Source organism: Periplaneta americana, chromosome 16 (assembly GCF_040183065.1).
Source record: "Periplaneta americana isolate PAMFEO1 chromosome 16, P.americana_PAMFEO1_priV1, whole genome shotgun sequence".
In the NCBI taxonomy this organism is placed as follows: Eukaryota; Metazoa; Arthropoda; class Insecta; order Blattodea; family Blattidae; genus Periplaneta; species Periplaneta americana.
The window spans coordinates 97300700-97325574 of record NC_091132.1 but is presented as its reverse complement, the minus strand read 5'-3'; the positions used below and the strand labels follow the sequence as shown (position 1 = coordinate 97325574).

The 24875-nt window shown below is 36.3% G+C and overlaps 2 protein-coding genes across 6 annotated transcripts in view; one reads left to right on the top strand and one right to left on the bottom strand.

The window, feature by feature from the left end:
• The window catches only part of CalpA (calpain A), a 560472-nt gene that overhangs the window by 479540 nt on the left and 56057 nt on the right, over positions 1-24875 (bottom strand). The window lies entirely within an intron of this gene.
• The window catches only part of LOC138690970 (transmembrane channel-like protein 7), a 93557-nt gene continuing 92221 nt past the window's right edge, over positions 23540-24875 (top strand). Inside the window, exon 1 of the mRNA XM_069812580.1 lies at positions 23540-23625. The gene's annotated coding sequence lies outside the window, so the exon portion shown is untranslated. The remainder of the gene's footprint in view (positions 23626-24875) is intronic.

The following is a 24875-nucleotide window of genomic DNA, read 5'->3' as shown; positions in this document are numbered from 1 at the left end:
ATATAATAAGGTAAAACTCAAACTCTTTGCACATGTTTATCCAGACACTTATTCTAGACAATAAGATAATAATTTTTGTCACGAAAATTAGCTTATATGTAAGTACATACCTTCTTATTATATATCCACACTCTGCATTAGAAAAAAAATACTGTATTAACTTTACCACTTTGCACCATCCAAACACATACTTCGCGCCCACCTCTACAGCGTAAATGATCTTATCGGAGACATGCAACTTTCGCTCTGTTGTGAGGGTCCCCTAACAGATATAAGCATCTGTCTACACTTGGATAGTATACTTTGGAGTGTTATAAACACGTCTATATAAGAATTTAGCATTAAAGATAGGGTGTGAAAATTGATTTTTTGGCCGGCTAGCTGCTTGAAATTACACACTGTGCGGCGCCGTCTTTCTCCTGCTAACAAAACCGCTATCGCAAAAGAAGTGTGCGACATCATCATTGTTCACGCAAAAGAACATTTTTCATACTGTGGTCATTTGATTGCTTCCACATTATTCCACAGTGAAAATTAGAGGGCATTTTCAATAAGCCTAAGCTTTCTAGAAGACATATTGGAAAATACCATAAAATCGTATCCATTTCTCGAACCAAAAAAAAACTTAAAACTGAATTAATGACGCTGTATGGAAGACAGGATTTTCACAAGAGTAATGTGGCCCTTCCTGTTTTGCCATTTTTCCTAAAAAACAATCTGTCCGTAACTTACTCGGAAACAGTTAAATTACTGAAAATTCTGACAACTGTTCCAATGACAACTTCTGAGCCAGAGAGGTGTTTCTCTACATTGTCTAGGATTAAGCCTAGCCGTCCACTGGCACCTGAATGGCCGAATATTTGTTAAGCCGTATACGGCCGAATACGGGACGACCGGCAGAAGAGCCGATCGATCGTCCACTGGAGCCGACGCTTCGGCCGTCAATTACCAGTTGTATGTTCTCATGCTACATGTTTATACTTAATACATACATACATCGACGTGGCTCAGTCGGTTAAGGCGCTTGCCTGCCGGTCTGAAGTTGCGCTCGGGCGCGGATTTGATCCTCGCTTGGGCTTATTACCTGGTTGGGTTTTTTCCGAGGTTTTCTCCAACCGTAAGTTGAATGCCAGGTAATCTATGGCGAATCCTCGGCTTATCTCGCCAAATACCATCTCGCTATCACAAATCTGATCGACGCTAATTAATCTCGTAGTTGATACAGCGTCGTTAAATAACTAACTAAAATACATACATACATACATACATACATACATACATGCAAATGGTTTTTAAGGAACGCGCAGGTTCATTGTCGCTATCACATAAACCCGCCATCGGTCCCTATCCTGTCCAACATTAATCTAGTCTCTATCATCATATCCCACCTCCCTGAAATCCATTTAATATTATTCTCCCATCTACGTCTCGGCCTCCCCAAAGGTCTTTTTCCCTCCGGCCTCCCAACTAACACTCTATGTGCATTTCTGCTTTCGCTCATACATGCTATATGCCCTGCCCATCTCAAACGTCTGGATTTAATGTTCCTAATTATGTCAGATGAAGAATACAATGCGTGCAGATCTGCGTTGTGTATTTCTCCATTCTCCTGTAACTTCATCCCTCTTATTCCCAAATGTTTTCCTAAGAACCTTATTCTCAAACACCCTTAACCTCTGTTCCTTTCTCAAAGTGAGAGTTCAAGTTTCACAACCGTACAGAACAACCGGTAATATAACTACCTTATATATTCTAAATTTCAGATTTTTTGAGAGCAGACTGGATGACAAAAGCTTTTCAACCGAATAATAACAGGCATTTCCCATTTTTATTCTGCGTTTACTTACCTCCCGAGTGTCATTTGTATTTGTTACTGTTGCTCCAAGATATTTGAATTTTTCCACCTCTTCGAAGGACAAATCTCCAATTTTTATATTTCAATTTCGTACAAAATTCTGGTCACGAGACATAATCATATACTTTGTCTTTTCGGGACTTACTTTCAAATCTATCGCTTTACTTGCTTCAAGTAAAATTTCTGTGTTTTCCCTAATCATTTGTGGATTTTCTCCTAACATATTCACGTCATCCGCATAGACAAGAAGCTGATGTAACCCGTTCAATTTCAAACCCTCTTTGTTAACCTGAACTTTCCTAATGACTGGCGTATACGGACTCTGCTGTAAGTTTCACTGAAACACATTTTAATTAATCGAACTAGTTTCTTGGGAATACCAAATTCAAAAAGAATATTATATAAAACTTCTCTCTTAACCGAGTCATATGCATTTTTTGAAATCTATGAATAACTGATGTACTGTACCCTTATACTCCCATTTTTCTCCAATATCTGTCGAATACAAAGAATCTGATCAATAGTCGATCTATTAGTCTAAAACCGCACTGCTGATCCCCAATAATTTCATCTACATATGGAGTTAACTTTCTCAAAAGAATATTGGACAACATTTTGTACGACGTTAATAAAAGTGGTATTCCTCGAAAGTTACTACAGTTAGTCTTGTTACCTTCTTAAAAATAGGTCAAATTATGGACTCCTTCCATTGTTCTGGTTCAATTTCCTTATGCATATTATTATTATTATTATCATTATTATTATTATTATTATTATTATTATTATTATTATTAGAATGAATGTGGAGGAAATGTTACTATTATTGGACAATCCCTACCTTATGAGAAGACGGAGGGCGAAACGACGAAAATATGGGGTAGGCTATATCCGATGCTTAGAGAAAGGTGTCGCCTGGGTAAGTTTCATCATCTACACCTACACAATAAACTTCTAGAGGCACTAGACTCAGAATATATGAAAGTCTTGCTCAACCAGCTCTCACATATGGAAACGAAGCCTGAACCATGGAAAAGGCTGACGAAATGAGACTTACAACAGCCGAAATGCGATTTATGGGAACTGCTGGTTACTTCCTCCTGGACCATAAAAGAAATGAGGACATTCTTAAATAATTAAAAGTAGATACAGTTACTCAGTACATGGAACAATACAAACTGAACTGAAAAGAACATGTTGCCAGGATGCCCTCCAACTGCTTGCCAAAACTGATCTTACGCTACACTCCAAGAGGCCGAAGGAACTTGGGAAGACCTAAAAAGCGCTGGATAGAGACCGTAACAGAAGAAGTCTAATACGTGAAATGGTTATGATGATGACGAATTTTTTAATTCACTGGTTTTGCACCATATTAAAATTATCCTTTCCCTGCAAAGAAAATAATAATACTAATCTTATAAGGTAGGTATTCCTGATATGGCCATGCTAAGGTTTGAGAAAAAAAAATATAGACCACTTGTTTCTTACTCGTTTTCAGTCTAATGGAATTTCTTAAAACAATTTCCTTTCCCCATAATAATAGCTTTAATTGTCCAAAAAGTTCCAAATTCCAAAAGTCTATCTAGTGGCCATATCAGGAACATGTGCACATGATATGGCCACCCTTGTTCCATGTTCTACAAATCGTGATTGTTTTCAGTTTGATAGCGCAGTTGTGCTAAAATTAAATAATTTTGGTATAAAATGAATAAACATGACAGTCAATAATCTTTTTTATAATTCAAAAGTGTATTCAAAACAGGGTTTTCCATAAAAATTAAGTTGTTTTTCTTAAAGTACAAAATTTTGTATAGTCCCAGCTATAGGGGAGAGTCGGGTAGTATCGGACATCGGGTAATATCGGACAGTGAGTTTCTTTCATCTGCCACACGATGATAGTACCTGATTGACATGGTTACGTTTCTGTGATGTCGCATAGAGAAACGTAACCATGTCATTCAGGTACTACCATATGGTGGTAGATGAAAGAAACGCACTGTCCGATATTACCCGATGTCCGATACTACCCGACTCTCCCCTAAGGCATGTAAATTTGTCAGGTGAAAAAAATAAAAGTGAAATGAACTTGATATGGCCATTTCAGGAGCAGGTAAGCTTTCACGAAAATCGTTTGATAATGAACAACTTGTAAAAGATACGCCATCAACGACAACACCAATCAACAGAACATTAAAAACTGAATGGAGTATTATGGTTTTCATGAAACAAGTCTTTGAAAAACATGCATAAAACGAAGGAGACTTACCAGAGAAAAATAAGAAGAGGTCACATGAAAACCGAAAACAGGCAACTGACGCCATATTGCTCAACGTGACTGGATGGAAAACGATCAAGTAACATACCAGGATGCCCTTTCACTGGATCCTGCTGCAATTTAGCGGATTTTTTGGTTAACTAACTCACAATAGGGGGGTGGCCATATCAGGAACATGGCCATAACAGGAGCACCCACCTTTCATGAGAATATGGTCAGTTCCGTACTTTTTTATTTAATATAATAGTCTGCAAGTCAGATAAGAAATAGTCAAGTCTTGAAGGAAAAACACTAAGAAAGGCCATGACGAAACAGTAAATTATCATAGGGAAGTGATGTATGAAGTAAATGCAGTGATAAGGATACAAGTGATATGGGAAATTATGTCGCCTACGCTCTCCACCTACAAACCTAACAGCGTTATAACAATAGAGAAATACGTTGTTATCAGTATCGATATTAACTTGAGATATGAATTGTGAAAATTTACACACTACTGATTACATTCTCAGATTGCAACAAAGATAACAGGAATTTGTCATTACTGAAGACTGTCTTCTGGAGTGCCATGAACTCATCTTCAGACAGTAACAATTATTAAGTAGGCCACTGATGTCGGACACGTGATAATTTGATAAATATCTGTACTGACGGATCTCAAATAGTGAGAGATATCGGTATTTGGATAATTTATGCAATACGTGCAGCCTTGAAGCAATTACATCTGTAACTAAACTTTCTATCGTTTTGCTATGAAATTCACAAATTATCAAATTATCCATTGTTTCAATATATTCACCCCTAATCGCATTAATTGTAGACACCCGGACATAAAATATATGGGTGAAATTCTCGCATTGTGAGATCCCTGATAATAGCTACGTGAGCCAGTCTTTTAGCAGAAAAAATTACGTAAATACTGTATCTATTGTAAAATATATTAATCATTATTCCACTCATTAAAATTGATTGGGTCAGCGCAACAGTGGTCTAACCCTCCTCAATGCCAAAAATTAAATATTGAGCCTTCTGTTGATTTTGACGTGAACTATCTTCGTACGAAGTGGAATAGACAAATCCACCATTATATAGCGTGTTAGGAAGCATGTAATTTTCCTCCTAAAAATATCACTTATATATATATATATATATATATATATATATATATATAGACACAAGTTTAACTTGCTTTCCCTACATTTAAAAAAGTGGCTTAGACCACTGTTGCGCTGACCAATTCAATTGTATAATAATGCAATATTTAGACAATAATGCATAATGAAGACACAAATCAAGGAATGGAAACGAGAACCAAAATAATTAATGCCAGGAAAACGTAGGGCTCCAGAATTATTATTATTATTATTATTATTATTATTATTATTATTATTATTATTATTATTATTATTATTATTATTATTATTGCAAACGCCGCGCATATTGGCGTGTAGCCTACATTTTGGCGATTATGATTAAGAATCTTGTTTTGTTAGTCCTGTATGATAGAACGGCATATGAGTATATTATGGAAATAGACAGGATAGATGAAGATTAAGGTGGTAATGACGGCGAAATGAACCTAGAGTCCGGCGCCGAAATTTACCCAGCATTTGTTCTTAATGGACTTAGGGAAAAATCTTAACTAGGTAACTGTCCCAAAAAAGATTCGATTCGGGGTCTACTAGTTTCACCGTCAGACACTGATCACTACTCCAAAGCGGTGACCTGTGTTTCTGAACATTCAAAGTGAGAAGTAGCATGTTGTATATGATCTTTCAGTTCGTCAGTCTCAATTTAATCTAATTCATGTCTTCTCCAACTTCTGAGGTTGCCATACAACAAAGAATAACGGAAATAAGATTTAAATCGAATAAAACATGATTACAAACCATGAATTTTATAACATAGTGATCAATATACAATTTAACTTAGTAAAAGGGTAAGGAAGTGGTAGTAGAAAGGTAGTTCAGGACGTGGAATAAAGGTGATGTCGTAGGATGTTAATTGATAGTTTCAATGACTCAATAGCTACTTCTTTAATGATACTAGTTGGTATTTCAAAGCGTTTCCACAAAGAAAGGAAACGAGTGGTGATAGTTTCTCTTGCACCAATAACTTCAATATCGCTAAGATGGTAGGTATTTTTACAGTACGGAATAGTCGGCTCCTAGATCACAGTGAGCATTCTGGTGCTAGACCTAGCATAATATTATAATCGATTTGGCACCTAGCATCCCCATGTTAACGTAATGGGAAAATCCAGCGTAGTTTCATTTTCATTTCATTGAAAAAAAAACATATATACAAACAGTATATCTAAGTAAAATATTCTGCAGAATTAGGAATTCCCTGTCTGCAAATCATTTTATTATGAAAAATAATGAACCTACCACGATGAGCGGCATGTTTTGAAATATGCAACATGTAGCCTACTATAGCTACAGGTCAGGTGGTCTGCTAGAAAAGTTAAAGATTTATTGTCTCTCGTACTTCATATTTTGGTCTTTTCCATACTTTCACAAACTGACGTTCCTAGTCACAAAATGTTATTGAAGTCCGTCGCAGGTTACTAAATAAAACTTGCAGGGTAGCTTATCATAAATCTTCAGTATATCTGAAATGTTCCAAACTTCTGATAATTCTGTCTCTAATAACATGCCTACCTCTGACTGAAGTTCTGGCTGATATGTACATCTATTATCAGGCAGTACATCTAACTTGACGCAAGTGTCAGAGGAAGAACAACTGTTTGTATAATCTGAAGTCTGATTAATGTAATATGTATCTAATCGGCGATGTATGCAATGAAGAAGGAAAGGAACTGGCCACCCTACCCCATTATCTCTTGGCCTAGTTGCCTCATAAGTAGTGACATGTTGTGAGGTTCAAACCTGTCTTCGGACAGTTGACTAAACAACAACAAACAATAACATGCTGGCCAGGGTTGCCAGGTCCTAACATCGAGATTATGGTACAGTCAGCAAAAAATTACTGTCTTCTCAGTTAAAATATCGTACATACATTTATAATGGTGCAATAATAAAAAAATTAAATTCACAATTATTAGGGATCATTTTGTATGTTCAACGTAAACAGCGGCGCTGCGACTTTATGTTGTTACTCTGTGCGAGAGAGAAAGACATGGTCTATGCCTGTAATAAGAGAGAGATCGTACTGCACAGGTGACATAACAGCGGTGCGCTGTGTAGTACAAACAACTGCCATTCCACAAACAGAATGGTCGAGTAATATACCAACACAGAAAGTAGCACTTTAAATAACTATTTCTTTTGTTTTGATAGTTCGACTTTCTAGTACGCGTAAAAAAAAACATTATTACGATTCACTTATCGGTACATGTAGACTACTGCAAAGTCGTAATAGTAACATAAAGAGCTTTGGCGTCACATTATTGAAGTCCTGACTAACGAGAAAGACAGGCTACGGTGCGACGTCACATTCTTAGTCATAACATGGCCAACATTGAACAAGTTTATATATAAATTCACGTTTAACAGGAGTTTAATATAGCAATTCCTTTGTTTTTTTTAATTTTGAACATTATTTATATTAGGCGACTATCATGATGACCATGACTAGACCGAGATACTCACGTGACTCCGATTCGCGCCGTAGCTACGATTAAACTATCATGTTACCCCTTCAGACCTGAATTTATATTAAACAACATTAAAAAAAACTGGTCACATAATCATTCTGGGGATCCAAAATTCCCAAATCAAGTCTTCACAGAAAATCAAAATTTGGGGACAATTTTGACCCCTGGGGCCCCAAAATTTTAAATTTTATTTTTAATTCAGGTATAGAAATGTTTCAAAAATAATATTCTCCATTTCTATCACATTGAATTTTTCAAAATATTTAAAAGTATCGAAGACATTCCAAAAAAGAAAAAAGAAACAATGTACACTATAATGTACATCAGGCCTGAAGGGGTTGAATTATTAAAAATGTGAAATTACTATATCATAACATGGCCAATGGTAGGCCTAAAGACAGGAGCAATTTTGTATAACATGGCTTATAGTCTACTAAAATCATCATTAATTATAATTTAACTTCACTTACAGAATAGTAGGTTGTTTACATTGCGATACAAGTGTGGTAAGTGAGATTTACGGGAACGAGAAAAAACTTGAAATATTCGTCTCGTCTTACACTCAACACACGTCACGTATAGCATACTACTTTTTGTACGATGGGTATTTACGTGAATTGGAATACTGTATATTTTATTTGAACTAAAATATATTATGTTATATGGTTATTTACATGAACTGGCTTACGTATATTATGACAGAGATTAAAAGATGAATCGCGTAGCCTATATTGTTATTATGGCACTATGTTTGTAAATAAGTATATGGTTGCAGTTGTGGATTTTTGGTCAAATGTGAAATTGAATGAGATGTGGAGACCTCAGGAGATGGCACATGTGTATTCTGGTTTATCGAGACACGTTCAGTAAGCCATAGTAAGTCCATTCGCAGTGCCGCCAAAAAATTGAAATTGGCGCGTTCGACTGTCCACAAAGTCCTTTACAAGAATCTCAGGTTGTACGCTTACATAGTTCAGCTAGTGCAAGCTCTTCAGCCAGTTAATCGTCCACGCCGCACAGCATTTGCTGTCGACATGCTGGCTAGAATTGATGCCGAGAAAGGACAAATGCACCTTGCGCACTTGCGCGTTGCCACCTAATCATAGGCGGAGTTATAGGAAGGGGGCATTGCCCCACCCAAAATTGTCTGACCTCTTTATTTTATTAATGTTAGAAAATATTGAATTCAAAAGATCTTTTTTGCTTTAGTTTATGATTAAATTTCTGTGCTTAAATTTATGAATTAATGTCTTCAGATCATGTGCCTGGACTATAATATTTATTTTAAATAAATTTCTGAATGTATAAGAATTCCTATACCTCATTTGAGGAATGGAAGCGCACAGACTGTACTCATGTGTTAGAAGTCTGCAGGTGGTCAGGCCGCCACTTGGAGAAATATGAATGACATACTGCACAACAATGCAGAAAAACGAAAAGTGATCCCAGTAAAATGTGTAAACTTAAAGACGAGATTAAATAAAATAATTAGAATTTACATTTCTTATGATATCTTCAGGAAGGTAAGCTTCATATAAAAAAAGGTTCTTTTAGCACTGTTATGTAGTTTTATTGATGTATGCATGTATTTCTGTACAAGAGAGAAAAAGAGGGAGATTGTTTTAAGTTATGCCCTATTATAATTTGTAGTAGACCTACAGTTCAAGTCCTACAGAACTCGGTCCGAAACATCGCGGATATGGATGTAACACTATAAGAAACATGCCCCCACAGAAAATATCTTTATTAAATGATCATATTCCGATATACGGTACAATGGTGAAGTTATAACGGGGGAGGAGATAAATGATGACCCCCATAACCCCATTATATGGGGAATCTATGGTTTTGCTTTGCTCCCCCCCACCAAGGAAACGGTTCTCTCTCCGCCTATGCGCCTAATGCCCTTCTGCCGCAGCACACTACCAGGCTCTATAAATTTTCGGTGCTACTCCCGGATTGTTGGCCGTGATGGCGGTTCTGTTCCATGTTAGGTCCGGACGTGATGTTGCACCTGTGTATCTGATCGTGTCTATATCTGTAGCGTGAGATAGGCCTATATGTTAAATTCAATTTTAACACTTCGGGCTGGACTTAGGAAAGTGTTGCCTATGACTATCAACTTCCGGATGGGGATCTTAAAAAAATACAACAAATTCATTCTTTCAATACTACTGAATGTAACTACGGCGAAGAAACGGATATCCATGAGGAGGATAGTTTTCTATTCTTACATTAAGTTTGTTTATAGGTAGTCCTATTTATTGAATGTATGTATGTATGTATGTATGTATGTATGTATGTATGTATGTATGTATGTATGTATGTATGTATGTACGTACGTATATATGTATGTATGTATGTACGTATATATGTATGTATGTTTGTATGTACATATGTATGCTTATGTGCGTTGTTGTGATATTCTCCAGTAATTTATTACTAAGCATGTTTACATGTTGTTTAATTAACTGTTCGAAGATAGGTCTGAATCTCACAAGCAGTGTTGCCAACTCAGAAGAATGGAAGCCCGCTAACATCCTCTCGAAAAATCGCAGAATGTGAATAAAAACTGCCAGATTTTAAAATGTACCGTTAATAACTGAGTAAATATTAATGTAACATGTAAACATGTACCTCTGATTGACGTTCTGGCTGATATGTACAGTTACCCTTAAAAAGAATGAGACGATTCTTGGTCGTCGGAAGTTAAAGTTCTACAGCGCGGTTCACTCGATATCGACGTAGCGATAAGTACCATGACAAATAGAACAAGAATTGTTACAAGGACCACAACAAGGACAAGGACCAGAATAAGGATCACGAAGAAGACAGCCATTTAAGGCCACGATTTCACAACATAGCTCGGGTCACAAAATATCATTGCTTCTTTGTACCGCATGGCAAATGCCTGCTATGGGATCTACATTCTGGACTGCTGCTGTCACTGTCTTGTCTCGGTAGTTCATATAGTAGCGTGTCGGTTCCACTGTATAACCGAAACGTCTCGTGTTCGATCCCAGGTAAAACTTTTTTTTATTGAGGTGTAATTAATTTGTCCAGAGTTCCTCGACTGTCTAATTTGTCGAAAAATGTGGAATAATTTATGCCCAATTTCTAGGTCTTACAAGTGGGCTGAACCTCGTCAAAAAATAAATCTTATTTGGAAGTTAAAAGTATTCTTCCTCAAACAAAAATCATAAGAAACAAAAAGAGACCTGTTAATTTAAAATCTTGTCCACATGCCATCAGCTTCTATTACAGCTCTAAGTCGATCCAGCATGGATGGCACGAGATTGTGGAATAAGTTCTGATCACCGGCGAGATCTTCCCAGATGTCAACAACTTGATCCCACAATTCTCGATTTCGAGGGCGTCGGTGGGCATAGGTGGCTATACTTCTCTTTTTCAATTCCGCTCATAAATTTTCGATGACATTCAAATCAGGTGACTTCGGAGCCAATTAATGATTTCGATCTCGGGTCTCCTTTGAAACCATCTTTGAATACTTGCGGCATAATGCACGGGATGGTTATCCTGCTGGAACAGCAATGTTCCTTCGGGAAAACGTTCTCGGGCAGAAGGAAGGAATATATTTTCCAGAATGTGCTCGTAAGTTCCCGCATTAAACTGGCCATCGATGAGTTCTATAACGCCAGGTCCATCGTAAGACATCCACCCCCCCCCCAAAGCGTCCCGATCTTTCACGTCGGTGCAAATAGCGCTGATCATGTCGGAGACCATCCTCACGATAGATACGGACAGGACCTTCGTAATCACTCGAGATGGTTGTTTCGTCGGAGAAAATTACAATTTCTCCAATCGAAATCCACTCGATTGGTAGCGAAGGCAAGACGGTCATCAGTTTGTGCTTCCCCCAATATTTCCATTTGCGCAGTCCTCCGGCTCCTAATACCGCGATTCATCAACCTGCTGATCACAGTCTGTGAAGAACCAGGAAAATTAGATGTTGCTCTTATTTCGTTAGCAGTCCGAAAGGGCTCCTGTCGAACTGTCTCGAATAAGAGAGCATCCTCTTCCAATGAAGAAATCCGCGGACGCCCAGGAATAGGGCGATTTTCGACCACCCCTAAATTTTGGTAACGATGAACCCACCTCGCGGCTTTACTTCCAGGAACACCGACCAAACGGCCAGCAGATCTAGTCCCCTATCCAGCCTCAACTAGAGGTACAACTCGCTGTCTCATGTCACGTCGGTAAAAGTAAATTAAATTCACTCCTTCAAATTGGAAACCTTAGTCGTAGAGTCATTTTCCCACCAGCATACAAGCTGAAGTAGCACAGCCATTGATAAAAGTTTTGTACACAGAATTAGGCTGAAATCCTATTCGACAGAACCTATAATCAATGGCTTGTCTGAACATGATAAACAAATCCTAAGTGTTTCCAATATCGCTGAACAATTTCAAAATATTAATTTAAAAACTAAAAAAGGATAGTAAATGCTGTATCTAGTGATTATTTACAATTATGTCTACAAAATGAATCTTGGAAAAACGTATATGATACTAGTACTACTGATATTAAGAGTAAATGTATTGTATTTTTCACTTAATTTCAGAATCACTTCAGTGGATGTTCTTCACTCAATGTTGTGAAAAAATTCAAAAGTAAAAACATGTAGATAACGCAGGGACTTAAAAATCTCATGTATTACAAAGAAGAATCTATATGTAATGAGTTGCAATGTAATGATCCTCATGTTCTTAAATACTACAAGAAGTACAGTGTAATTTATAAAAAATTATGAAAGAGGGAAACAGAACACATTTGAATAGAAAAGTACAAAAGTCAGATAATGTAATTAAAGCTATTCGTAATATTATTAAAGTTAAACTTATAGATATCCTAAGAAAGAAAATATTTTTTCATTAAAACCAATGATTATAAAGTAGATGATCCCAAATCTATTGCAAATTCTTTTAACGTCTTATAGTATATAGTACAGAAATATTATTGACAACTTAAGCATTCAAGATTTTGCAAAAGATACTGCAATTGGTTACTTAGCAGATGCATTTAATAATTAGTATTAATATATGTAATTAGTGAATAACTGCAACAGTGCTTTTTCATTCAATCATGATATGAATAAAATTGAATGCACATTAAATTAAACACTATTGCAAACACGTAGATAAAATAGTTAAAATCAACTGAAGGGGTGAGAATGAAATAATCCAAAGCCACACTTTTAACAAAAATTGTTTTGTGCGAGTGCATTTCTTACACATATGGGAAAGCTACTAATAAAATAATAGCCTAAAGACTCTAAACCTTTGTAAATGTTTGTCTGTGTGGCTTAGGAATATTTTTTAATTTCATTTTAATTGTTACTTTTTAATATATATGCATTTACATTGTACATGTGTGTATATAAATGCATTCATACAAGGCATAAAAATCTCTTGTAAAACTAAGAGGTCTCTCTATATTCAAAGTAGAAATAGTAATGACCCCAAATTAATAGCTCACTTTAAAAAGTACTCTAAAATATTACACAAAGTAATCTTAAAAGCCAAAGAACTTTACTATAACGGAATTATTCTGAACTCGAATAATAAAATCAAAACAACTTGGAACATAATAAAAAAAAGAAAGTGGAAAGTGTAGAAGTAAAGAACAAGGTTACACTCTTGTAACAGATAATAGAAAAACATCAGACGCAACAGAAGTTGCGAACATATTCAACAATCATTTTCTCTCAATAACTGATAACCTAAACATCCCACAGAATAATAATAATAATAATAATAATAATAATAATAATAATAATACTTACTTACTTACTTACAAATGGCTTTTAAGGAACCCGAAGGTTCATTGCCGCCCTCACATAAGCCCGCCAGCGGTCCCTATCCTGTGCAAGATTAATCCAGTCTCTATCATCATACCCCACCTCCCTCAAATCCATTTTAATATTATCCTCCCATCTACGTCTCGGCCTCCCTAAAGGTCTTTTTCCCTCCGGTCTCCCAACTAACACTCTATATGCATTTCTGGATTCGCCCATACGTGCTACATGCCCTGCCCATCTCAAACATCTCGATTTTATGTTCCTAATTATGTCAGGTGAAGAATACAATGCGTGCAGTTCTGTGTTGTGTAACTTTCTCCATTCTGCTGTAACTTCATCCCGCTTAGCCCCAAATATTTTCCTTAGCACCTTATTCTCAAACACCCTGAACCTATGTTCCTCTCTCAGAGTGAGAGTCCAAGTTTCACAACCATACAGAAAAACCGGTAATATAACTGTTTTATAAATTCTAACTTTCAGATTTTTCGACATCAGACTGGATGATAAGAGCTTCTCAACCGAATAATAACACCCATTTCCCATATTTATTCTGCGTTTAATTTCCTCCCGAGTGTCATTTATATTTGTTACTGTTGCTCCAAGATATTTGAATTTTTCCACCTCTTCGAAGGATAAATCTCCAATTTTTATATTTCCATTTCGTACAATATTCTGGTCACAATAATAATAATAATAATAATAATAATAATAATAATAATAATAATAATAATAATAATAATAATAATAATAATGCCATCGATTGTTTGAAAATATCTATTCCTGTAACTTTCCCAAATATTCAAAATTTTCCAACAAATTCCCGAGAAATAATTACAATTCTAAAGCAATTAAAGTCCAAAAATTCCTCGGGATATGATGAAATTACTAGTAATATATTAAAAGCCAGTTCAGAAATAATAGCCAAGCCCCTGTCTTATTTATGTAACTTTTCAATGTTTAATGGTGTATTTCCAGAGCGACTGAAATATTCAATTGTTATTCCTTTATTCAAGAAAGGGGACAGAACCTCGCCCGAAAACTACAGGCCCATATCCCTTCTACCAGTCTTCTCAAAGGTCTTCGAAAAAGTTATATATAAAAGAGTATATCATCATCTTGATAGATACAACATTCTCATTCCGGAACAATTTGGATTCAGAAAGAATAAATCAACTGAGCAAGCGACGTTTAATTTAACTGATAAAATTCTGGAAGCTATTAATAAAAAATTACAAGTAGGAGGGATATTCTGTGCTCTCTCCAAAGCTTTTGATTGTATTAACCATAAAATTCTACTACAAAAATTAGAATACTACGGAATTCTGTAGATAGTAAAAATATATTCTTATTACAAAAAAGAGCCATTAGAATAATAGTTGGAGCAAAGACTAGAGAATCATGTAGATTATTTTTTAAAAAATTAGAGATTCTAACCTTAACAAATCAATACATATACTCTACAATAAATTTCCTCTTATGTAATAAAGAAAATTTTCCAACTAACTCAGCCATACATAGTATAAATACCCGCAGAAGGAATGATTTTCATACGCCATCATCAAATTTATCATGCTTTCAAAGGGGAGTACGTTACATGGCGATAAAATTGTTCAATAGTCTTCCTGAAGACATTAAGAATCATAGCCAAAACCCTGCATTATTTAAGACAAAACTAAAAAATTACTTAATATCTCACACTTTCTATTCTGTAGATGAATTCTTGACATTTCACAGTAGTGTGTAAATATTATAATAATATTAAATGGTAAACATATTACATTGTATAAAATATTATTATTAAGGTATTAATTCTGTACATATTTCATATTTGCATTTTATATGTATTGCATTTTACTGTTAAACGTAAGAATTGGACATGTTCTTTATTCTATGCTGTAAAGCAAATGTAAGAATATTATGGAACAAATAAATCTATCTATCTATCTTAACGTTTATAATATTATAACTTGTACTTTTGTGTTGTTTGCGATCATTAACACTTAATCTCAGGACATTGTAAAACTCTATTTCAACGTTACTTAGCTATTTCAACGTTATTTAGATAAAAAAAATCGTTGTGTAGACTAAGAATCGAACTCACACTCTTCTACACAACACGCAGAAGTCTTAGCGTCTGAGCTATTGGAACGACACGAAAGCTTTGCTTTCTGTGCGGAGTGTCGATCTAGTTATGAAGGTCCATTGTAGATTTAACTACACGATTTATGTGTATATTTATCTTTTATTTACGTAATATTATCATATTTTTTGCAGTTTTTGAAGTGAATTTCGGAACGATGCTAGTAATAAACCAAATAGCTTGAATTTAAGTAACTCAATATTCGTTATATTGTGTATCAGTGCTCTGGTCTCCGATCATGCGCCGTGTCTTACATCTGAGACGTGGGAATATTCAATCGTCTCATTCTTTTCCCGGGAAACTGTACATCTAATTATCAGGCAGTACATCTCACTTGACATTATGTCTCAGAGGAAGAACAATTGTTTGTATGCATCTGAAGTCTGATTAGTGTAATATGTAGCCAATCGGCAATGTAATAATAATAATAATAATAATAATAATAATAATAATAATAATAATAATAATAATAATAGTTTATTTTAACTGGCAGAGTTAAGGCCATTCGGCCTTCTCTTCCACTCAACCAGTATGATAGAAAATTACTACATTGCTATGAATATAACATAATTAATACAATACATACAATACAATACAATATAACACAAAGCAATACAATACTACAATGCAATACAATATAATACATAATGTAATACAATGACATTTCTTTTTATCTTCACAACACCAATAAAATAATTATGTAATACTAATAATAATAACAATAATAATAATAATGCTAATTATTATTATTATTATTATTATCATTATTATTATTATTATTATTATTATTATTATTATTATTATTATGCAGATGCATTAAATATGCTAATTTGCATGGATTAAACTTGGATCCATTTAATGTGTAGTATATCTTTGAGTTTTAACTCACTGATCTAATTTTAATAATTTTGTCCATATATTTCTTGCATTTGGTCTATTGATTCATGTAGACCATTCCATTATTTCAATTCTCATTGTACTAATTTTATAATTTTGTAATTATTATTTGATCAATGATTGATGTAGACCATTATATTGTTTGTATTTCATCTCATTGCCATTTTCTATCATTCATTCTCATCATCATTTGTTGTTTTGTTCTGTTTTGTATCGTGCAAAACTGTAATTGGCCTTGTGCTGTTGTTTTTGCACGTTAATATTCTAAATAAATAAATAAATAAATAAATAAATAAATAAATAAATAAATAAATAAATAAATAAATAAATAAATAAATAAATAAAATAAATTATTATTATAGTCAGACCTAAATTAAATTAAGTTATTAAACTCGATCAGACTCATAACTTCAATTTGACTGCGCCCGTAAGAAATCGTTTAGCCTTTTCTTGAAAGTGGTTATTTTCTGGCAGCCCCTAATCTTCTGAGGTAGAGAATTCCATTCACGGGGGACTGAGACAGTAAAAGAGGGTGGATAGTGGGATGTTCTATGGGCAGGAATTGCTAGGATTTGGCTCTCCTGTGACCTGGTGTTTAGATTGTGATGGGAGGATAAATAGTTAAACCGGGAACGAAGATAATTTGGAATAGAAGTGTGGAGAACTCGAAACAGAAGAGACAGCGAATGAAGTGTTCTACGGTACTTATTAAGTTTCAGCCAGGATAGAGATTTGAACGAGGATGTAATATGGTCAAATTTGTGAGCATTGCTGATGAATCTCACACACATATTTTGCACACGCTGCAGCTTGTTCGAAAGTTCAGTTGTCAAATCTGTAAGTATTACGTCGCAATAGTCAAACAGTGGTAGTACGAGGGTTTGCACTAAAGTCTGTTTTAATTCTGGCTGGAGGAAGTTTCTGAATGGGTTAAGACAGCGTTTCTCAAACTATGGTCCGCGGACCACCTGTGGTCCTTGAGGTCTGCCCTTGTGGTCCTTCAAAAAGCAGAAGAAAAAATAAAATTCAAACGAATTGCATATCACTCTATAGCTGAAAATCTCAAAGTTTGGAAGTGACACATTTCACTTTTTCTCCCAGTATTGATATTTTATGAAATGTATTACCTTATCCGTCTACTGACTTCCCACTCTACTCTCAACAACAAAAGAGGGATTTAAAGCACTATTAACGTGGTGTTTCTCGCCATCCTTTCCCTGCACATCTGGCGCCGCCCTTGCAACCCAGCCAGGGATCACCCAAATTCATAACAGAGGACCGAACCTTTTCATGTATTTATGACTTTCTTAATAGTTTTGCCAACATCCAGTCTGCACATTGAAATGGTCACGTACTGTACGTCGTACATCAATAATACAACTCTGAGGTCACAATTTGAAACTTATTTTCCAAGTAAATATGACGAATTTTCATTGCGATATTGAAACTAACAAACTTTCATTGAGTGAAAAAGAACAGTTAATTGAACTCTCGAATGAAACCGGACTTAAAATGAAATTCCAAGCAGAAGGTATGGTTAATTTCTGAACCGCATCACAAGTGAAAAGAGACTATAGTGAACTGTACAATGGTGCTTTAGAGATTATAATTCAGTTTGCTTCTACGTATCTGTGTTAGAAAGGGTTTTCATCACTAACTGTAATAAAAACAAAGTAGGCTACCAAAATCGATATATATATATATATATATATATATATATATGTGACAATCTCCGACTTTAGCTTACCAGCATATGTCCAAATATAGAACAGCTGTACAACAATCGGCAGGCTCATTCATCTCATTTTGTGTGAGTACCAACATTTATTTTTTTTTTCACTTAATAAGTTAAAGATTATCCGAAATATAATAGTCTTGAATTATTAAAGAAACAAAAATCAATTTTCTTCTATTAACATTAGCTTAATTAGTTAATACTAATAAAAATTAATTTAATTTAATTAATTTCAATTAATTAACTCTATTTTAAAATATAAGTAGACTATAAAGGTATTATTATTTTTAAGTAGGTTATTTTACGACGCTTTTTATCGACATCTTAGGTTATTTAACGTCTGAATGAGATGAAGGTGATAATGCCGGTGAAATGAGTCCGGGGTCCAGCACCGAAAGTTACTCAGGATTTGCTCATATTGGGTTGAGGGAAAACCCCGGAAAAACCTCAACCAGGTAACTTGCCCCGATCGGGAATCGAACCCGGGCCACCTCGTTTCGCTGCAAGACGCGCTAACCGTTACTCCACAGGTGTGGACTAAAGGTATTGAAATATGCTACAAAAATGATAAATTTGCTTTCGAAGGGAACAAGAGTAAGGTGGTCCGCGGAACTGTTCTGACTTAAAAAAGTGGTCCCCACTTCAAAAACGTTTGAGAAACACTGAGTTAAGAGAGTGCATGGCATAGCACACTCTCTTGGATATTTCCTTTATTTGGCATTCCAAATTTAAATTTTCGTCTGAGTAAATGCCGAGGTTTCTGACGACGGAATGGTACGGAATAGTGGCATTATTTACTGTAATGATTGGGATATGTCTGTTGTTCATTATGTTCAGTAGTCTTTTATGTAAAATTATTACAGCTTGTGACTTATTAGCATTTAACCTAAGTCCGAACTTATTCGTCCATGAAGAAACTTGATTCAAGTCATGATTAAGTTTGCCAATAGTTGCATCAATTTCGTCTGGTCGGGAGTGTATATAGAGTTGTAAGTCGTCTGCGTAAATGTGATACTTGAAGTAATGTAAGTTTGTAGTCACGTCATTATTAATAAATGGAGAAAAGCAGTGGTCCAAGCACGGTACCTTGAGGGACTTCTACTTTCGTATATCGCCAAGGGGAAAACCAATGTACGCAATGGAGGAGAAAAGGAACTGGCCACCCTATCCTGGCCTAGTTGCCTCATAAGTGGTGCCATGTTGGTACCACTTGTGAGACCCCAGGGGAGAGCTCATGGTACACTGCACTACTAGTGACCACATACTACGAAGTCCAAGTTCGCTGGCGGCCCGCAGCCGACTCTATATCGAAGCAAACCCGAAATATGGGAAAGAAACGGAGATTACGAAACAGACGAAGTGTAATTATGATGATGAAATGAGTTCATGGTCGAACGCCGATAGTTCCCCAATAATTCTGCTTCAATTGGTTAAGGGAAAACCTCAATCAAGGTACCTCTCCCAAGCAGGATTTGAACCCGGGCCCGCTCGTTCCACGGCGAGACATGCTAACCGTTACTCCACAGCGGTGGGCAATAGTTCCAGCTCAAGAGCTTCCAGGACGTTTCCTGAACAGCAATACGTCTACTGACAATTCGTCAACATTTTTTTTTATCAACGGACAGTATGACTACAGTCATTTCATCGCGAGTCTTTTTGCCTACATTTATTTTAGTCAAGAGGAAAATTCGCACAAGGATTTTTCGTCAACACATATTGTAACATTTCGTCAACACAATTATCGTTTCCATGGTTTTGAACATGAAATTATCGTTTCCATGGTTTTGGACATGAAATTGTAATCAAAATTTTTAGTACGAGTATAAACATGTATAGATTTTTAGTGCAGATTCTAACCAAAAGTTTCGATATTGGAAGACTAGTACAATCCAACAGGGGCCGTCCTATATTAGAGGACGAAATTCTAGAAAATGGTTGTTACTCACCATGCTAATATCTGGAAGCTTCTACACAACATTCGCAAGGACCAACGTGAAAACAGCATAATTATAACAGAACTACTGGGAAAACACCACAATGTTAAGTGACCTATTAAAAAGGATGTATTCTAAAGGCTTTGCCACACAGAATGCGGGCTACCGCAGCGGGCAGGACGTTGCAGAAAAACGCAGCAGACTGCGATCAAAGACGTCACACACACGTACAGCGATATACTAGTGCGTGCGGACGGTACGAAATCTATGATAACATAGAGTGGATTCTGCTCAGTTTCTATTTCGAGTGGCTATTGTGTATCTATCTATTTAAGGGTGGCACATATGTCACGCATTGGTTTCAATGCCTTATAACGTTTTTGTTTGAGCATGCACAAAATTATTCCTGTCTGAGATGAGAAGTACACAGTTGGGAAATGTGAAAACACTAGGTATGAAAAATTATGTCCTTCAAATGACCGCCATTCGCAGTTCACAAAGAGTGGCTCTTTTTAGTGTATTGTCCATAACTTTGTGAAGAATTGCTGACTGCAACTCAAGAATCTCGGCAAGTATGTTGTCTTTGAGTTGCTCGATGGTTGCTGGTTTGTTGACGTATACACGTTCTTTCAAATATCCCCAAAGGAAAAAAATCTGGGACTGTCAAGTCTGGGGAACGTGATGGCCAGTTGAAATCAGCAAACCGGGATACCACTCGCTCGCCAAAAAGTTCTGTTAACAGTGCTCTGGTTTCACGTGCTGTGTGAGCAGTGGCTCCATCTTCTGAAACCAGTGTGCAGCATTATTCGCCACAGCTGGTCTGAGAAAGTCCCTGATCATGTTGCGATACCGCTCTCCTGTTACTGTTACGACAACACCTTTCTCTTCAAAGAAATACGGACCGATGATCCGTTCTGAGGTTACACCACACCACACCGTACATCTTATTGGATGCAAATCACGCGGAACGATGGCCTTGGGGTTTTCCCGTGCCCATATTCGGCAGTTTTGTTTGTTGACAACACCATTTAGGTGGAAATGGGCTTCGTCACTCATTATCAGATTCTGGAGAAAGTCCTGTTGTTCCCTCGCCAAGTTTTGGAAGCGAACTGCATACCTGAGACGGGCTTGTGCATCTGCGGGAGACACTCTCTGCACCAGTTGCAGTTTGTATGGGAACAATTTCAAATCAGTCCTTAAAATCCTTTGCAGCGACCTTCGATTCATGCCAAGCTGAGCGGCACGTCTTCGGGTTGATGTTTCAGGTTTGTCATTAATGCTGTCCCTCACTCGCTCAATGTTTTCGGGAGTTCGAACTGAACGTCGTCTACCCGTTCTTGGGCGATCGCAGACTGAATAATTTTGCCGAAATCGTGCTACCAGACGCAGAATTGTAGTCTGATGAGGACAGTGGCGCACATGGAAGTGCCGACGGTATGCTCTCTGAGTGAGGATGATGGACCTTTGATTCTCAAAATAAAGTTCAATCAGTTTCGTGCGCTGTTCAGGATTCAATCTCTCCATGGTGTGTCTCCCAAGTTTACTTTATACAGATCTGAAAAGAAATAAGTCAAAAATCAATTTACAAAAAAGTTATAAGGCATTGAAACCAATGCGTGACATATGTGCCACCCGCGTCCGGACGGTGCGAAAGCTATGATAACATAGAGTGGATTCTGCTTTCTCAAACACTAAGTAACCGCAGAGCAAACAGTGCTGCTTTGGAAGTTCGACAACATTTTGTCAATTATTTCAATAATGATTCATTATAAAAATATTTATACATAGTAGATTCCTGCTTCAATTATTCTGTAAATGACTTATTAATTATTAGATTTCTATCTTTTACTATGATTATGTGAATTACTTAATAATAATTAATTCTTAGATTTCTGCTTCTATTATTATATAAATTATTTATTAGGCCTAATTCTTAGATTTCTACTCCTTTTATTAGTATGTAGGCTAAATGTCTTATTAATTTTACTGGATTCCTATTTTCTGTGTTACGTAAATTACGTAATATCGACATAAATAAAACTATGTTGAAATACAAAGTATATAATACACTTACCTTATAACTTCAAGGCAAATCCTATTTCCTTCCATTTCTCCGCCTTCTTCACAACGTTTTTGTACTCCAGATGTCCGGGATCGTACAAAAATTTATATTTCCGTACCTCTTCTATGAGTTTTTCAGTCTCCATGTTCCTACTAGAACGCAGAACGCAACGGGCAACAGACTCGAAACACAAACTGAAACTAGCCCGCTGCGTCCTCCTCCAGCCCGCTGCGTTAGAACGGCGCGTGTGTGACGGGGATGCTGCAATATTGTGTAAAACAGTTCAGCGTCCTTCCCGCTGCGTGCTAGGATCGCAGGACGCTGCGGTAGCCCGCATTCTGTGTGGCAAGACCTTAAGTCAGACCAGAATTGAAAATGTTGTGCGGAAATATGACGAATATGAAATAAACAATGATATATACCGTTATTTGCGTTCAATCAGCTACAATTTGAAATTATATGCAGAAGACAACGTAGATGTATGAATGGAACAAATAAAATTTACGTTTCACACTTCATTATTTCCATAGACAACGTAGATGTATAAATAGGACAAATAAAATTTACGCTTTTACACTTCATTATTTCCATTCATATTCGTCAAATTTTTCAATTGGTGAATTTGACAAATAGTCAAAATATTTCGTTGACGAATTTCACAAATAGTCAAACTATTTCATTGACGAAATATCTGTTGTTGACATTCCCCTTGTCGAGTTTCTCAGTTGTCAAATGCATCTTGATGACGAAGACAATTAGGTAAAATGAATCGTTGACGAAACGTCTGTAGACAGAACATCTGTTAATCGCTCAGAAAGGCTATAGACTGCAGTGTATGAAGAACGGACTGTCAGGAGGCAAAGAGCTGCCGGTGATAAACAGGCTTCATTACAATACTTTAGTTTCTGCGCCATTATCATTCATTTTTATTCTTTTGCTACTGTATTATCATTTTAATCTTTGAATATTACCGGTACTTTAAGTTAAAAAGAAAAGCTAAACTACTCGTAATTGCGACGATGACGATGAAGACGAGAAATGAGAACAAGCAGAAGCTTTGACGTGTATGTATGAGTGATAGGTGGATCTTTGTATCGCAATAATCTTCAGAAAGATATACGGAGGAATTTCAGAACGGAAAAAAGGATAGAAAAGCATTCTAAATAAATTAAGAGATATCCGGATAAGAGTGTTTTCTAGATAAGATATGAATCACAGCATGTCACACGGTTATTGTCAGTATCGTCGTAGATTAGGAAAGCAAGGGACACACTCTGCCCGCAGCTGTTCCATGTAAGTACTGTATTGTCCGTGACTGTAACAGGAAATTGTCTACAACAATTTTGCTTTGTATTGCTTTGTCTCCATTTGTCGGTTTCATAAGGGACAGATTTTCACACTAAACTAAGGTAATTGCTGGGCACCAAGGTAAGGCGAGGATTCGTTTAAGATTATTCGCTCATGACAGCAGAGTTCGTATACGTCAGTTTCTGTCAGATGCGTGGGCTAAAGCAAGGAGACACACTATCACCTTTCCTTTTTAACTTTGCTGTAGAATATGCCATTAGGAAAGTCCAGGATAACAGAGAGGGTTTGGAATTGAACGGGTTACATCAGCTGCTTGTCTATGCGGATGACGTGAATATTGTTAGGAGAAAATCCACAAACGATTAGGGAAAACACGAGAATTTTACTTGAAGCAAGTAAAGAGATAGATTTGGAAGTAAATCCCGAAAAGACAAAGTATATGATTATGTCTCGTGACGAGAATATTGTACGAAATGGAAATATAAAAATTGGAAATTTATCTTTTGAAGAGGTGGAGAAGTTCAAATATCTGGGAGCAATAGTAACAAACATAAATGCTACTCGGGAGGAAATTAAACAACAGAATAAATATGGGAAATGCCTGTTATTATTCGATTGAGAAACTTTTATCATCCAGTCTGCTGTCAAAAAATCTGAAAGTTAGAATTTATAAAACAGTTACAGTATATTACCGGTTGTTCTTTATGGTTGTGAAACTTGGACTCTCACTTTGAGAGAGGAACATAGGTTAAGGGTGTTTGAGAATAAGGTGCTTAGGAAAATATTTGGGGCTAAGAGGGATGAAGTTACAGGAGAATGGAGAAAGTTACACAACACAAAACTGCACGCATTGTATTCTTCACTTGACATAATTAGGAACATTAAATCCAGACGTTTGAGATGGACAGGGCATGTAGCACGTATGGGCGAATCCAGAAATGCATATAGAGTGTTATTTGGGAGGCCGGAGGGAAAAAGACCTTTAGGGACGCCGAGACGTAGGTGGGAAGATAATATTAAAATGGATTTGAGGGAGATGGGATATGATGATAGAGAATGGATTAATCTTGCTCAGGATAGGGCCCAATGGCGGGCTTATGTGAGGGCGGCAATGAACCTCCGGGTTTCTTAAAAGCCAGTAAGTAAGTCATTGGAATAGCATATCGTAGTAGGAGAACATGTTAATGTAACTTCGCATTATAAAATATGGGAGCACTGCTAAGAAAAAAACTTAA